Source organism: Giraffa tippelskirchi, chromosome 7, assembly GCF_054371585.1.
Source record: "Giraffa tippelskirchi isolate mGirTip1 chromosome 7, T2T-mGirTip1v1.2.pri, whole genome shotgun sequence".
NCBI lineage: Eukaryota > Metazoa > Chordata > Mammalia > Artiodactyla > Giraffidae > Giraffa > Giraffa tippelskirchi.
This window is the reverse complement of record NC_137281.1, coordinates 128,656,247-128,671,848: the sequence shown is the minus strand read 5'-3', so window position 1 is coordinate 128,671,848 and position 15,602 is coordinate 128,656,247. Positions and strand designations below refer to the sequence as shown.

The 15,602-nt window shown below is 39.6% G+C and overlaps 1 protein-coding gene across 29 annotated transcripts in view; it reads right to left on the bottom strand.

Annotated features, from left to right (window-relative positions):
* The window catches only part of FBXO34 (F-box protein 34), a 91,470-nt gene that overhangs the window by 18,444 nt on the left and 57,424 nt on the right, over window positions 1–15,602 (bottom strand). For 14 of the 29 annotated variants that reach the window (XM_081509481.1, XM_081509489.1, XM_081509503.1 and 11 more), the window contains one exon: window positions 12,714–12,798. The exons of 5 other annotated variants lie outside the window; for them this stretch is intronic. The gene's annotated coding sequence lies outside the window, so the exon portion shown is untranslated. Of the gene's footprint in view, window positions 1–166; window positions 253–9,316; window positions 9,517–12,713; window positions 12,799–12,893; window positions 12,974–15,602 lie in introns of those variants that run through there. 10 more of the 29 variants (XM_081509507.1, XM_081509493.1, XM_081509509.1 and 7 more) reach the window with 4 other exon arrangements.

The window sequence follows — 15,602 nt, the reverse complement described above, 5'->3', positions numbered from 1 at the left end:
CATCTTTCCTATACATAACAGCACCTGAGCTGCAAGGAATGTTTTGTATCTACAAAGCACTTTCATAAACATCTCACTTAGCCCTCTTTCTGTTCCTCAGCTTATTTGCATGTTGGGGCCTTTGTGCCAGCTGCTCCTTCTTTCTCGCCAATCTCTGCATGCCCACCTATCCCCTTGAGGTCCTCATGTCACCACAAACTTCATATTCCTCAGTGTTTTTGTAGTTCACAGCCTGCAACCACTGTGCCGAAAAGGAGATAAAAGCCCAGAAACTGAAACCTGCTCAAGATCACAGTAGTGATGTAGTCATTACGTCAGAGGTCAACGTCTTCTGATATGCTAAAAATTGAAAACACAGTATTTTAAGTTATAAAAGATTTAAATAAATAAAGAGGCTCACCAAGTTCTCTTTATGAAAACATTCTTCAATATGTTTTACTTCAGGAACTGACACTCAGTCCCATCTTGTATTAAACACTTCCCTCCCAGTTTTAAGACAATCTAAAAAAGCTCTGTATCCAAAACATCTTCTACAGTGATTAGCAAAGAACTAAAAATTTCCCAGGGGCAAACCAAAAGCTAACATGCATCACCTGGGAGAGGTGATAGTGCTAAGCCCAGGTTCGAATATAAATAGACACTTCGGTGGTGGTGGTTTAGTCGATAAGTCGTGTGCAACTCTTGCGACCCCATGGACTGTAGCCTGCCAAACTCCTCTGTCCATGGGATTCTCCAGGTAAGAATACTGGAGTGGGTTGCCATTTCCTTCTCCAGGGGATATTCTCCACCCAGGGATCGAACCCGGGTCTCCTGCATTGCAGGCAGGCTCTTTACTGACTGAGCTACAAGGGAAGATAGCAGACTCTTTACATAAAAAGTCAACACTTCTTTTTCTTTAAAAAAAAAAAAAAAACCCCTATTCAGTGTTGCACACAACAATCTCCTCATGGAGAGTAACATTCACTATAATTCTCACTTTTACTGAGCAGAATGTTTATGTGAGAAAAATATTAAAACACTAATGCATGATTCGGAGAAGGCAATGGCAACCCACTCCACTACTCTTGCCTGGAAAATCCCATGGACGGAGGAGCCTGGTAGGCTGCAGTCCATGGGGTCGCGAAGAATCAGACACGACTGAGTGACTTCACTTTCACTTTTCCCTTTCATGCACTGGAGAAGGAAATGGCAACCCACTCCAGTGTTCTTGCCTGGAGAATCCCAGGGACAGCGGAGCCTTATGGACTACAGTCTATGAGGTTGCAGAGTCAGACACGACTGAAGCGACTTAGCAGCAGCAACAGCAATGCATGATTAATAGAATATTCTTCAGTTTCTGAATTCGCTTGGAAAATGATTATTTAATACCTACACATATGCTCCAATATATTTGAAACTCTAATTCAAAATGAAAGCCAAATAATGTTAACAAAGGTTTCAGCAGCAATTCAAGTGGAGAAAAAGTAGTGTGAGTAACCACAGTATCTTTAAAACATGACAAACACAAAAGAATCTGCAGACTGAATGTCACCATTTGTATTGCATGTGTCAATTTAGTTTCTAAACTTTATTCACAGTAACATCAAAATACTGAAGTATGCATACATTATGCACCTATTTTCTCTTGATAGTGGTGTAAATTGAGAAGCATACAAAGTTTACTAGTTTTGTTCATATATATTTAATTACACTATAATGTAAAACAAATTTCAATTCTACTCATACTGAAGGGCCTCAATAAATTTCTTCCTTTGGATGGTACTCATACGTTCTTCAAATTTACAAGATACTGCTCCCAAGACCAGAAGTTATACAGTGAAGACCAGAAGTTATACAGTGAAAAAGAGGATGAGAGCAGCATAGAAAAAACTATTAATATATTTGTAAGTATATACCACAGTGGTTTGATTAAAACTACACAAAAGGCTGGCCCATCCTCATCCAGATGGGCAACACTGGTGATGCACTCAAACTGCTACTATCTAGAGGGGCATACAGACTGGTTCCAAATAGGAAAAGGAGTACGTCAAGGCTGTATATTGTCACCCTGTGTATTTAACTTATATGCAGAGTACATCATGGGAAACGCTGGGCTGGATGAAGCACAAGCTGGAATCAAGCTTGCTGGGAGAAATATCAATAACCTCAGATATGCAGATGACACCACCCTTAGGGCAGAAAGTGAAGAAGAACTAAAGAGCATCCTGATGAAAGTGAAAGAGGAGAGTGAAAAAGTTGGCTTAAAGCTCAACATTCAGAAAACTAAGATCATGGCATCTGGTCCCATCACTTCATGGCAAATAGATGGGGAAACAGTGGAAACAGTGGCTGACTTTATTTTGGGGGGCTCCAAAATCACTGCAGATGGTGATTGCAGCCATGAAATTAAAAGAGCTTACTCCTTGGAAGGAAAGTTATGACCAACCTAGACAGCATATTAAAAAGCAGGGACATTACTTTGTCAACAAAGGTCCATCTAGTCAAGGCTATGGTTTTTCCAGTGGTCATGTATGGATGTGAGAGTTGGGACTATAAAGAAAGCTGAGCGCCGAAGAATTGATGCTTTTGAACTGTGGTGTTGGAGAAGACTTTTTTTTTTTTGGAGAAGACTTTTGAAGAGTTCCTTGGACTGCAAGGAGATCCAACCAGTCCAATCCTAAAGGAAATCAGTCCTGGGTGTTCATTGGAAGGACTGATGTTGAAGCTACTCCAATATTTTGGCCACCTGATGCGAAGAGCTGACTCATTTGAAAAGACCCTGATGCTGGGAAAGATTGAAGGCAGAAGGAGAAGGGGACGACAGAGGATGAGATGGTTGGATGGCATCACCGACTCAATGGACATGAGTTTGGGTAAACTCCGGGAATTGGTGATGGACAGGGAGGCCTGGCGTGCTGCGGTTCATGGGGTCGCAAAGAGTCGGACATGACTGAGCGACTGAACTGAGAGGGGCATAAAGAGAGAGGGCCCCTTAACTTTGAGGATTTTCACCAATCCTAAACCTTGGTGAATTTTCTTCCATTTCACAAGTACAGAACAATTTCTAGTCTCTAATTTGAATGGTCAAGTAATTATTTCTGGGTTTCCCTGGTAGCCCAGTGGATAAGAATCCACCTACCAATGCAGGGGACACAGGTTTGATCCCTGATCTGGGACGATTCCCATGCCAAGGAGCAACTAAGCCCATGTGCCACAACTACAAAGCCTTGCTCTAGAGCCCGGGAGCTGAAACTACTGAAGCTGGAGCACCCTACAGCCTGTGCTCTGCACCAAAAGAAGCCACCGCCATAAGCAGCCTGCGCACCTCAAAGAAGAGAAGCCCTCGCTTGCCACAATTAGAGAAAGCCCATGCAAAGCAACAAAGACCCAGCACAGCCAAAAATAAATACAATTATTTTTTAAAGGGTAATTATTTCTCCTTCTATTCAAACCTTACAGTTTGAAAGCTAAGTTATGGAACAGATCTTTCAATAATTCACTCAGTATTACTGAGCATGTATTGAGCATGTACCAGGAAATCTTTCAGAAGTTGTGGCTATAACACTGGGCAAGTAAAAAAATCCTCATTCTCATCAAACTTGTGTTCTAGGTGGGGGACATGAATAAAACACATATGATACATAAAGGTACATATGGAGGGAAATGGAAGGGAGAGGTATATGCATCTTGCACTCATTATATATTCAGGTGTAAGAGTTCAGAAATTGGAATACCTGAGTCCTCCATTCATACCGTCCCCTTTCTAGTAATAAACCAGGAGGTTTGGGTTATGTATGAAAAAAGTGAAGAAAGAAGAAGAATCTAAGGAAGAATTCAGTTTAAGCTGATTAAGCGATAATCAGTATTACCCCCCTCCCAAGAACTCATTCAATATAGGAAGATTCAGCCTCATCCCCCACCCTTCTCTCTCTTAAAGGCAGAACAAACATGGCTTAAAATTTTGTTTATAAGCTCCTCCTTAAGGCCTAATCAACTTATTACATACTCTCTTCACCCATTAACTAAATGGATTTTAACTTACTAGGTGTTCCTACTCTGCTGAGTTTCAACTAATTCCATTGATGGTTCTAAATCTAACTGCTCATTTGCTAGATTATGGTCCTTCTAAAGATGTCTGATGGCATCCAAGAGTTCTCAACTCTCCCTAATTTTCTGAATCATCATACCTCAAAGTTGAAGAATATACTCACTTGAAAGAGAAGAGCGTACTTAACCATTCATTCTTGCCACAGATGTTATTATTCCATGGAATTAATTTGAATCATTTTTAAGGTTTAAGAATGAGATAATATAATTGGAGAAAGAATACAAAATATGCAAGAATTTTAGAAATAAATTGCTTTTTAAAGACATTTTCTGCAATTCTCCACCAGTCCTTTCCTGGTCCTCCAGACAGTAGTTCTCTGTCTTTCAGGGTAGATACTGTACCCCATTCTCCAGGAACTTCTAAGTGCAGTCAGTTCTGCTGTATGGAATACTGATACACTGGGGAACGATTTGAGTAAGGTGTAAATTTCATGTTTGCTTTTGTAGGATTTCTTCTGTAAGAAACAATAGGTGCACATACAAAAACCACTCGATTGATGCCACCAGCATAGGGCACACACACACACGCACAGAACTCAAACATGTTTTTTAAAACTTTTAAAAAACACATGTCAAGCACATGCACCATCTGTACTGTTTTCCTGGAAATTTGAAATATTCTGCCCAAGTTAGCTATGATGCCTCAGGGTTCCTCAAACAGTTTGGGAACTAACAGTCTAGGCTCCCCACACCCCCAGGGCTAACAGTTAATAAATTAACCAACACACTGCACAAAGTGGCTAGCCCCCAACCTTTCTCCAGGACTCCAGATTTGTAAACTGATTATTTGAAGTATCTACTTGGATATCTAATAAGCTTCTCAAACCTTCCTTTTTTCCTGATATAACAATTTAACTTATGCTTTTTGGGGGTCATCATTACCCATACAGAAAATTATTTGGCTAGTCTAAAATGAATTATACTTTGATTTTCCTAAGCTCTTTAATTCTACTCATAAGCTAAAAGATTAGATAAAATAAGGGTAGATGTTTCAGGTGACAAATCTCAAATCACTATCGATCTTTTTTTCTTCCCACCAACCTTCTTCTCAGATCTTAGCTTTAAACCATCTGTTAAGGAAAATCTCTGAAGACATAGGCCCCAAACAACGTTGTCCCATAGAAAGATCTAAGACAAGGTACTTCAAAATCTAACCACAACACGTTTATACCAAAGATTACCTGTGGCCCCCACCTACACAATTTGGCCCAAATCTAAAAATCACTTTTTGGTGATTAACCCTGGTGGCCGAATGATTAAGACTCAGCTCCCACTAAAGGGGTAGCAAATTTGATCCCTAGTTAAGGAACTAAGATCCTGCATGCTATGTAGTGCATCAAGTAAATAAGTAAATATCACTTCTAACCTTCACCTCCTTTGATTCTCTAGTCCCCTAGACCTTCTCTACCAGTCATCTTCAATGTGGACTGGAGGGTGGAGTGTGGTAATCATATTAATGAGCCTTATTAATAGGAAGCTACTTGATCATCCTCAGGCAGAAAGTCAAGCCCACCAGGATTTGTTTGGAAGTCTTCATAATGTGATGGAGCCTCTCAACTCCACATTTTAGATTTTATTTCTTCTCCTTTTCAAACTACCTGTTGTGCATGCTGAGAATGTTTAGACACACCTTGAGCAGGCCTGCAGTCTCACCTATGAAAAGGTATTTGGATTGTTTTTAGGTCCTTTTGAAAAGTAATGGAGTTGGCTTCTTGTTACTAGGGTGATGAGAGCCCTAGAAACAGATATAATTTCCAAATGAAAATTCAAAGCATTCTGTAGCTTTGTTTTTTTTTAATCAGGAATGAGGTAGGAGGAGCAGCAGAGGCAATTATGGAGTATATTTATAAACATGTAAAGGAGTATGCTTCTTAACTCTGAATAACAAGATTCTAAATTAACTTACAGGAAAAAATGAAGGGAATAAGAGGAATGAAGAAAATAAACATCTGTTGTTGTTCAGTCGCGAAGTTGTGTCCGACTCTTTGCGACCCCACAGACTGCAGCATGACAGGCTTCCCTGTCCTTCACTATCTCCTGGAGTTTGCTCAAACTCATGTCTGTTGAGTTGATGATGCCATCTAACCATCTTTTCCTCTGTTGCCCCCTTCGCCTCCTGCCCCTCAATCCTTCCCAGCATTCTAGAGCGTATGTGAACATGTATAGCTCTACACCATCACTGAACTTGGCACTACCGAAATGTCCAGAACAGAGGTTCTCAGATTGGTTTTCAGACTGGTCTGAATGGGAAGAAAAATCCACCGAAGTAACCAAGAATCAACCAAAGCACCAGTATTATAGTACCAAGCCCAATGCTTCCAAAACATTAACAGTTTAAAGGAGAGATGCCACATCTCAATAAATTCTTAAAAGAAAATAATATTCAGCACCTATTCCTGATTTAAAAAAAAAGTTCTTAGCAAACTAGGGATAGAGTAAAAGTTTATCTTAATAAAAGGAATCTACCAGAAATTTACAGAAAATAGAAAACACACTAGCAAAACATTAAAAATATTCCCTCTCAGAATCAAGAATAAAGATGCCAGCCATCATATTACCAAAAAAAAAAAAGATTGAAACATTGAAGGAAAAGACAAAAATCTGTCATTATTTACACACGACATGTTATGGGGCTTTCAAATTAAACAAATTAAAAACTATTTGGTTTAATAGTATAAAAACTTATCATATAACAGACGAAAATTAAAAACAAAAAACATTTTAAAAAGAATTACCACATGACCTAGCAATTCAACTCCTAAGTATGCACCCAAAAGAGGTACTTAAAAAAACACTGTGCACAAGTTTATAGCAGCACTACACCTGAATAGCCAAAGGGGAAAACAACCCAGATTTCCACCAGTGGATGAACAGATAAATCATAATTTAAACAAACAATGGATTATTATTTAATAATTGACACGGGTTCAATCCCTGATCTGGGAAGATCCCACAAGCCGCAGAGCCTGTGTGTGCAGGAGTGCCAAATTGCTTTAGCCATGTCTGACTCTTTGCGACCCTATGACCTTGTAGCCCACTAGGTTCCTCTGTCCATGGGATTCTCTAGGCAAGAACACTAGAGTAGGCTGCCATGCCCTCCTTCAGGGGATCTTCCTGATCCAAGGGTCAAACCCAGGTCTCCCGCATTGCAGGAAGATTCTTTACCATCTGAGCCACCAGGGGAACCCCAACTAAGCCTGTGAACCACAACTGTTGAGCCTGTGCCCCAGAGCCTGGGAGCTGCAACTACTGAGCCCACACGCAGCAACTACAGAGCCTGTGTGCCGCAACTACTGAAACCCACACCCCTAGAGCCTGTGCTCCCTAACAAGAGAAGCCAGTGCAATGAGAAACCAGTGCACCACAACTAGAGAGTAGCCCCCACTCACTGCAACTAAAGAAAAGCCTGGGACTTCCTTGGTGGTCCAGTGGTTAAGAATCTCTGCTTCCACTCAAGGAAGTGCAGATTCCATTCCTGGTTGGAGAACTAAGATCCTGCATGCCACACGGTACGGCCAAAATAAAAATTATTTTTTTAAAAAGGTGAATCTTATGGTATGTGATTCTTACCTACATTTAAAAAGTAGATGGAAAAGAACAATCAGTAAGATCTGAGGTGGGAAAAACATAAAAACTCTTTTAAAAAAAATATGCTAAGACTACAGTAACCAAAACAGTATGGAAGCAGAGCAGAAACACGTAAGGAGTTCAAGCAAACAGCAATCTAAATGATTAAAGACGCACAGTGAGTGGAAAAGCAGAATGTCTGAATAAACTGAGAAAACCAAATATCTGAGTAAAAAGGTAGATGCCTACTACACCATAAAAACATACAAGTGCCAGACTGAATAAACTGCAAAATTTAATACTGTCAGTTATAAGAAATGATTTTAAAGTCTTAGTGGGAAATAACTCCTTACCTAAGCAAAAGACACAAAACACTGAAATATCTGACTCAATACAAATTCTAAGTATCTACTTGGGGCAAAGACACCATCAAGTTAAAGACCAACAAAAGACTGGGAGAATATACACACAAAAGGTTAATTTTGTGCAATACACACAAAAGGTTAATTTCCATGACATTAAATAGTTTACCCGGGCCAATGGGGGAAGGACAAAGTGTCACTATTTTAGCATAATATTTTAGCATAATGGTGTAAAACAAAAATGAAAAAATTATAGTCTGCAAAATACATAGAAAGGTATATAATGTCCAGCAAACTGGATGTTTTGGAAGGTGAATTAGGGATATATATTTTTTCACAACTATTTTCAATGTTATTTGAATTTCTGACCACAGAATGCTAATTTTATAATGTCAAAATAATTTTAGAAGGAAAGTCTGAAAGGCCACTGAAGGATTTTTTTTTAAAGGGAAGTATAGAATGGTTGGATTAGTTTTTCTGACAAATCCCTGGAGCAGCTTTACAAAGAATGGCTATGAAAACCACCAGTTTGGAAATATGATACATAATGATTCATTTCTCTATTCAACAAATGCTGAACACCTATTGCAGCTCAGCACTGAGCTAAGCATTGGGACCAGTTAGAAATGTTGCAAGTTGTCTCAGCAAAAGATCAAGTATGCTAGGTATATTATACTTTGGGCACTGGTATAAGGGATGTAAGGCACCATTTGAAAGGCATCTGTGGATCATATTCTTCTGATACTCCTTATATTACAAGAGGACCAGATATTCCTGATAATATAATCCATTTTTTGACAACTCGAAAAAGCAAAAAGCCCATATCAGCCTGTTCTTACAAGTAACTGTCTTGTTTACAAGATTCTCTGACTTGATAAAGTCCATGTTTTAAAAATCTTTGAAAAAAGAAATTTCAAAGCCACCGCTGGTCGTTTTCTCTGTATCTTTTTTTTTTTTCATTCCTTGGTTTTGTCAAAAGATGACTAAAAAAAGAGGACACAATATTAAGAGTTAACCCAAAGGAAAAACATTTTAGTGACTCATATTAGAGATATTTTTAATTGTGATTTAATCTGCATTGGTTTCTTTTTACAGTTGACATGTTCCCATTTTATCACACCCATCTGCTATTGCAACAGCAAGCCAGTTTTAACAAAAGACCATGACTTTACATAAAAAATGTTTTAAACTTTCTCATCTTAAAATACATTTTTAAAAAGTGTCCACCAAGTGAAGGGAGGCATGAAAAAAAAACAAAAATCCCTGCTGGTAACTGACAAACAATTCATCCTACCATTTACCTTGCATGCTCAGTCGTTCTGTGACCCTTTGGACTGTAGCCAGCCAGGCTCCTCTGTCCATGGGATTTTTCACGTGAGAATACTGGAGTGGATACACTTTTCCTCCTCCAGGGGATCTTCCCAACTCGGGGATGGAACCAGCATCTCCTGCACTGGCAGCTTCTTTATCGCTGAACCATTGGAAAAGTCCCACCATTTAGCTTAGGGTATATAAAAAACATGAGAGGTGTGGCAGCAGCTCCAAGTTATACCACTACCTGAGAGCTAACTGCTTAATCATCTGGGGGTGAGGAAATAAGCTCCTCCCAAGCTGCTGGTTAAGCAGGCAATCACCATCCCCTTGACAAAGTCAAATGCCTGAACGAGGTTTTCTTAAAGGTACCACGATGCTACCACAATTCTCCCCAAACCATGCCAACAAGGTCCCTCATTTTTATAATTCCTATCTCAAATGCATGCTGTGGACAGTGCCAAGCAAAATGCAGGTCAGTTTCTGAGGAAGTGATTATGGCAAGCATGACAGTTAAGACCTACATGCCCCAAGGCAGTTCCAATTTCACAGTATTTTATTGTTTTCACATAAGATGCCTGTTTAAATGTGTTTGTCAAGATGATTTTTACCTTAGCTTTATTTTTATTTATTGTTTTACTTTGGCCACGCTGTGTCTTCACTGCATTGCTTGGGCTTTTCTAACTGCATCATGGGGTCTTAGTTGCTCTGCTACATGTGGAATCTTAGTTTCCCAAAACCAGGAATTGAACCTGCATCCCCTGCATTAGAAGGTGGATTCTTAACCACTGGACAAGGTAAGTCCCTCAAGATGACTTAAGTTATACTTGTGAAAGACTTTTTAAAAAGAATAAAGTTCAAACCCCAGAAAAAAATCTTTTCAGACTCTCGGTGGTGCATGCTCAGTTGTGTCCAACTCTTTGCAAACCTTTGAACTGTAGCCTGCCAGGCTCCTCTGTCCATCGGATTTTTCAGGCAAGAATACTGGAGTGGGTTGCCATTTCCTTCTCCCAGGGATCTTTCTGATCCAGGGATCAAACCTGAGTCTCCTGCATGGGCAGTCTTTAACACTGAGCCATCAGAGAAGCCTCAGACTCTCTGTAAAGAACATATAATCATATGGAAAAAACCTGGCCTAATCCCCAAGCGATCCTGAGAAAGAGCAGCATTTCTTCCCAGACAGATCACCAGAAATTACAATGGATTTTAAAAAACAAAAACTCCTTTGCCAAGAGGAGAAGGGGACAACAGAGGATGAGATGGTTGGATGGCATCACTGACTCGATGGACACAAGTCTGAACAAATTCATGGAGACAGTGAAGGACAGGGAAGCCTGCTGTGCTGCAGCTCATGGGGTTGCAGAGTCAGACCTGGTGTCTGAACAACAACAAATAACAACAACAACAACAACACCCCAGTCAACAGCACATACAAAGTGACTGACTTCTATCTCCTAAACAGAGGGGGGAAATCCTCTAATTAAAAACACAAAAGACGATGAGGGAAGGAGAAAAAACTGAAGACTGAAAAGGGGGCAAGAAGCAGCACTTACCAGAGCCCTTTTAGTAGAAATATTTAACAACTGGATATTGCTATAACCATCTTCACAGCTTTGAAAAAGAAGGTTCACCTAGACATCTAATCTAATTTCACATGCAGAGTGTCAAATATTTATTCCTTTTACATCCCATCAGATATCTGTTCCTTTTAGCCACAAATGTCACTGCCCTGAGCCACAAAAAAAATTTTTAATGTATGTAAATAGCTGCATTCCTTGAATCCAAGAGGAAGTGTCTGAGAGGTCCACAACTCCCTTCTGAGAGATTACAAACAATTTCTTTCACTTTAGTTGCTACACTGGTATCCGAACACCTTTCAACTCTTGCCTTACCCAAAAAGTAACCATCAATAAACAGACAAAGGAGAACTTAGTGGACCATGAGGTGGCCTGGTGTAAAATTAATAGTAATGAGAGTCTAACCAACCCAAACACATCAAATCTAATGGGGAGAGGAGGGCACTGAATTTGAGCAGAAGTTAAGAGTGGAGACAAAGTCATAAATTGGAAGACTCACCACATGAGGGAGCAATAAACGTTTGCCACAGAGTAGATATGGTGACCAGGTCGCCAGATCCTGCCACTTGACAGGCAACTGGAATGGCTACAGAATCTAGGACAATTAGGTACTATAGTTCCAATTCTCTGTAATACCAAACTACATGACCTAAAACTGCCCTGTATTTCTCTATGTCCCCACACATTCATATGAAAAGCTAGCAACATCTACTTACAGATGGTTACTTCTTTTTGGAAATGAAAAATATTCTAGAATCAGTAGAATCTTTTCCTGACTGCATTTATGCATGACCTGCAAATCAGGAGGCTGACTAAGCCTACTGAGAACTCCCTTAAACTGCTGAGTCTACTTACCTAATCTTTTTTTTCCCCAAGAATTAGATGCCAGACTTCTGGGTAAGGATGATGGACTAAACACATAGCTATTCACTGATCCTTCCCAGAACACCAAGGGATTCCTTTTCTTTTCTAATATAAAAATCCACAGAGATGAAGAGAACTGAAGATTAAAGCCACAAATTTTTGAAAGCTGGAAAATAAATGGTTAAGAGGTAAAGGACCTAAAGACCCAAGAAAACTGAATCCTAAGGTAAGCATCAAGGAATAGGCCTCCAAAAGGCTCAGTGGGGATAAATGGGAAGAATTAACAGAAAATCTTTCTGAAATGCAATTCTCAGATACCCTTTCACTCTCTCAGGCAGGCAGATAAATGCCTTTCCTTCACCCATGCAACACTGAAGGTAATCTAAGGAGGTTTATAAATAAACAGAGGTTTACATGGACTGGAGATCACTAGGTAAGGTGAAGACAGTTTAAGCTAACATACGTACTAGATTCCAGTCCCCAGGGAGTTGATAAACAAATGTCTAACAACTGGCTGGGGTCTGGGGAGCAGAGGAAGTGGGGGGGAACAAGGGTAGTTATTTGTAATATTTGCTGCTTACCATAGCTGCTTCAAGCAACCAAACAACGTCACTGAATGCAGAATTCAGAAGAGATGCCTATGACAACATGGTATTCCCACCCTATAGACAGATGTACATACTCTCAAGAGCATCCACAATTAAAAATGTAATACAATAAACAGAAAGTGGTAAGCTTTTAGTATTTATTAATTTTAATAGAACATTTAATAAGTCTGTATAATCTTTAATAATTGTTGTATGTAGCAACTCAGAACATTTAATAAGTCTGTATAATCTTTAATAATTGTTGTATGTAGCAACTCACTCACAAAGTTCCTGAAAACTTAACAACCGTCTCTGATGTGCTAGTACTACCCACTAACCCCAGACCCCTTTGTCAATACCTTTCTCAAAAGACTGACAGCCAGGCCTTCACTTCCAGGCAGTGATTAGAAGAGACGTCTCTGGGGAATTTGCCCAGCAATTAGTCTACAAGGAAAAATATAAAAATATTGACAAGTTCTCAAACTATATTTGACCAGCCAGATCATCCTACTTCAAAGCTCACAACTGGTAAGTCCTACTTGCATGTTCAGAGCTTCCAGTCAGCTTCTTAGGATCCCACTCTTAAATATCAGGAAACAGCCAAGAGTCATTAGACATTCTAGTATAAAAAATAGAAATGCAAATAGAAAAAGTAAGCTGAGAGACCTGGGCAGTCATACAGCACTCTGCACTTTGAAGAGCTCCATGTTAGGTTTGATAGTCTGCTGTTGCTGTCTTAGAATTCTTTAATGTTAAACAAGGGGCCCCACATTTTGACTCTGTACTCAGCCCTGCAAATTATGTAGCTAGTTCTGACAGAGACTATACAGGCAGAAGAAAATTCTGGGGAGAAGACACCATTAATATTTTCAGAAATATAGCACAAAATAATATAAACATGAAGTAAGAACAGTATGTTTAAAAAAAAAAAAGGACAAAAAAGAGAAAATCATAAAGTGATCACAAGAATACTTCCTTGCTAATTTAAAATGTAAGAGCTGAAATGAAAAACTCAATAGACTAGCATAAGAATTCTGGAAGATGAGTCCAGGAGGTCCAATATCTGAATAATAAGAGTTCAAAAGGAGTTAAAAATGAAAAAGGGAGAAGTCATCAAGAATGTGCCTGCAATGCAGGAGACCTGGGTTCAATCCCTGGGTCAGGAAGAGCTCCTGGAGAAGGGAAATAGCAACCCACTCCAGTATTCTTGCCTGGAGAATTTCATGGACAGAGGCACCTGGCAGGCTTCAGTCCATAGGAGTCACAAAGAGTCAGACACAACTGAGCAACTAACACACATCAACAAAACAGTTCCGTGACTGAAAGGATTCATCAAATGCTCAGCACAATGGATGGAACCAAACTCACACTAAGGTATATTATTATGCAATTTTAAACACTGAGAAACAAAAGAACTGATCACATAAATAATTAGGAACTTAATGACTTCGGCTTCAAGAACAATGCAGTAAACGGGGAGGAAACTATAAAACAGTGAAGTCATGCCTTGAAAATTTGCAAGCTGGAATTCTATACCCAGCCAAACAATCAATTAAAAGTAAGGACAGAGTAAGATGGGTTCAGTCATTCAAAGTCTCCAAGCTGATTAAAAATCAAACCCTCCCTTTCTCAGGCAGCTATTGGAGAATATGTTCTGTCAAAGTAAGACACAAGAAGATATGAGATCTAGAAAACTAGAACTCAACACAAAGAGGAAAAGAGTAACCCTAAGATGCTGGTGAAGGGAAGACCCAGGATAAGAGGTACACATAAAAACAATGGGCAACCAGTCAATATGGGACCATATCTTCAGGAATATGAGAAGCTAATAGAACACCTTAAGTGTTGGGATTTCCTGAAAGGAAATTTGGGCAAGTTGCAATCTGAACTATAAAAGGCATTAATAGAAAAGTAAGCAATAACAAAGAAAAACAGAAATTTCAGAGAAAACCAAAATTGTATAGAAAAGTAAAAGTGTTCACAGATTGTTCAATGGCTTAACTGTGAACAGCACATTCACTCTTAACTGTGTAAACACTGAACACTGATCTAAGCAGTTATGAACACCTATACCAAGATGGGAAAAGAAAAAAGGTACCTGGGGATGTGGAAAAAGAACTAAATCTTCATCTGCCATAATGGGAAATAAATATAATACCTGAAGCTGAGAAATCAAGAAATCAGAATACAAGAATGCTATTAAGAATGACAAGGTTCAGAACTCACTACCCCAAAATACAGTGCCTTGGCAGAGTGAATACTTTAAGCTGAAGAGATTTGAGAAATGACAGGTGCAGGAAGGACCATTTGACCTCTTTGGACTCTGAAGCAGGTCCCAAGACCCTCGTGTGAGAAAGGCCTCCCCTATACCTGGAGGAAGGGAGGATCCTTATTCCTGAAGATGAATAGACAAAGAGAAATTCAAAGTAACTGGCCTTGTTAAGCTTCCTGTTTATTAACCTTAGCTCATATTATTTTATCCTATCACATTCTTCCATGACTTTCTACTCTTTCAAACTCAGTATCAAAATGCTCAGGCCTGGATTTCCCTGGTAGTCCAGTGGTTAAGAACCCACCTGCCAATGTGGGGGACAAGGGTTGATCCCTGTTCTGGGGAGATCCCACATGCCAAGGAGCAACAAGGCCCCTGTACCACAACTACTGAGCCCGCACTCTAGAACTCGCATGACTTTACAAGAGAAGCCACTGCAATGAGAAGACGATGTATCACAACTAGAGAGAAGCCCCACTCACTGTAACAAGAGAAAGTCCATGCATGGCAACAGAGACCTAGTGCAGCCATAAATAAATACATACATACATGTGTGTGTTAGTCACTCCGTCCTACTCTGTGCAACCCCACAGACTGCAGCCAGCCAGGCTCCTATATCCATGGAATTCTCCAGACAAGAATACTGGAGTGGGTTATCATTTCCTTCTCCAGGGAATCTGCCCAATCTAGGGCTCAAACCTGGGTCTCTCGCATTGCAGGCAGGTTCTTTACTGTCTGAACTACCAGGGAAGTCCACAAATAACTACATATACACATTTAAAAAAATGCTCAGGCCTAACCACTTCTTCAGGTTTTCATTTCCTTATGAAGACTCATCACACAAAATCTATATTATCAATAAATGAATTTATATGCTTTTCCTTTGTTAGTATATCTGTTGTCAGTCCATTTACAGGATCCTAGCTACAGAACCTAGGAGGATAGTAGGAAAAAGAATTTTTACTCCCCTCCAAGA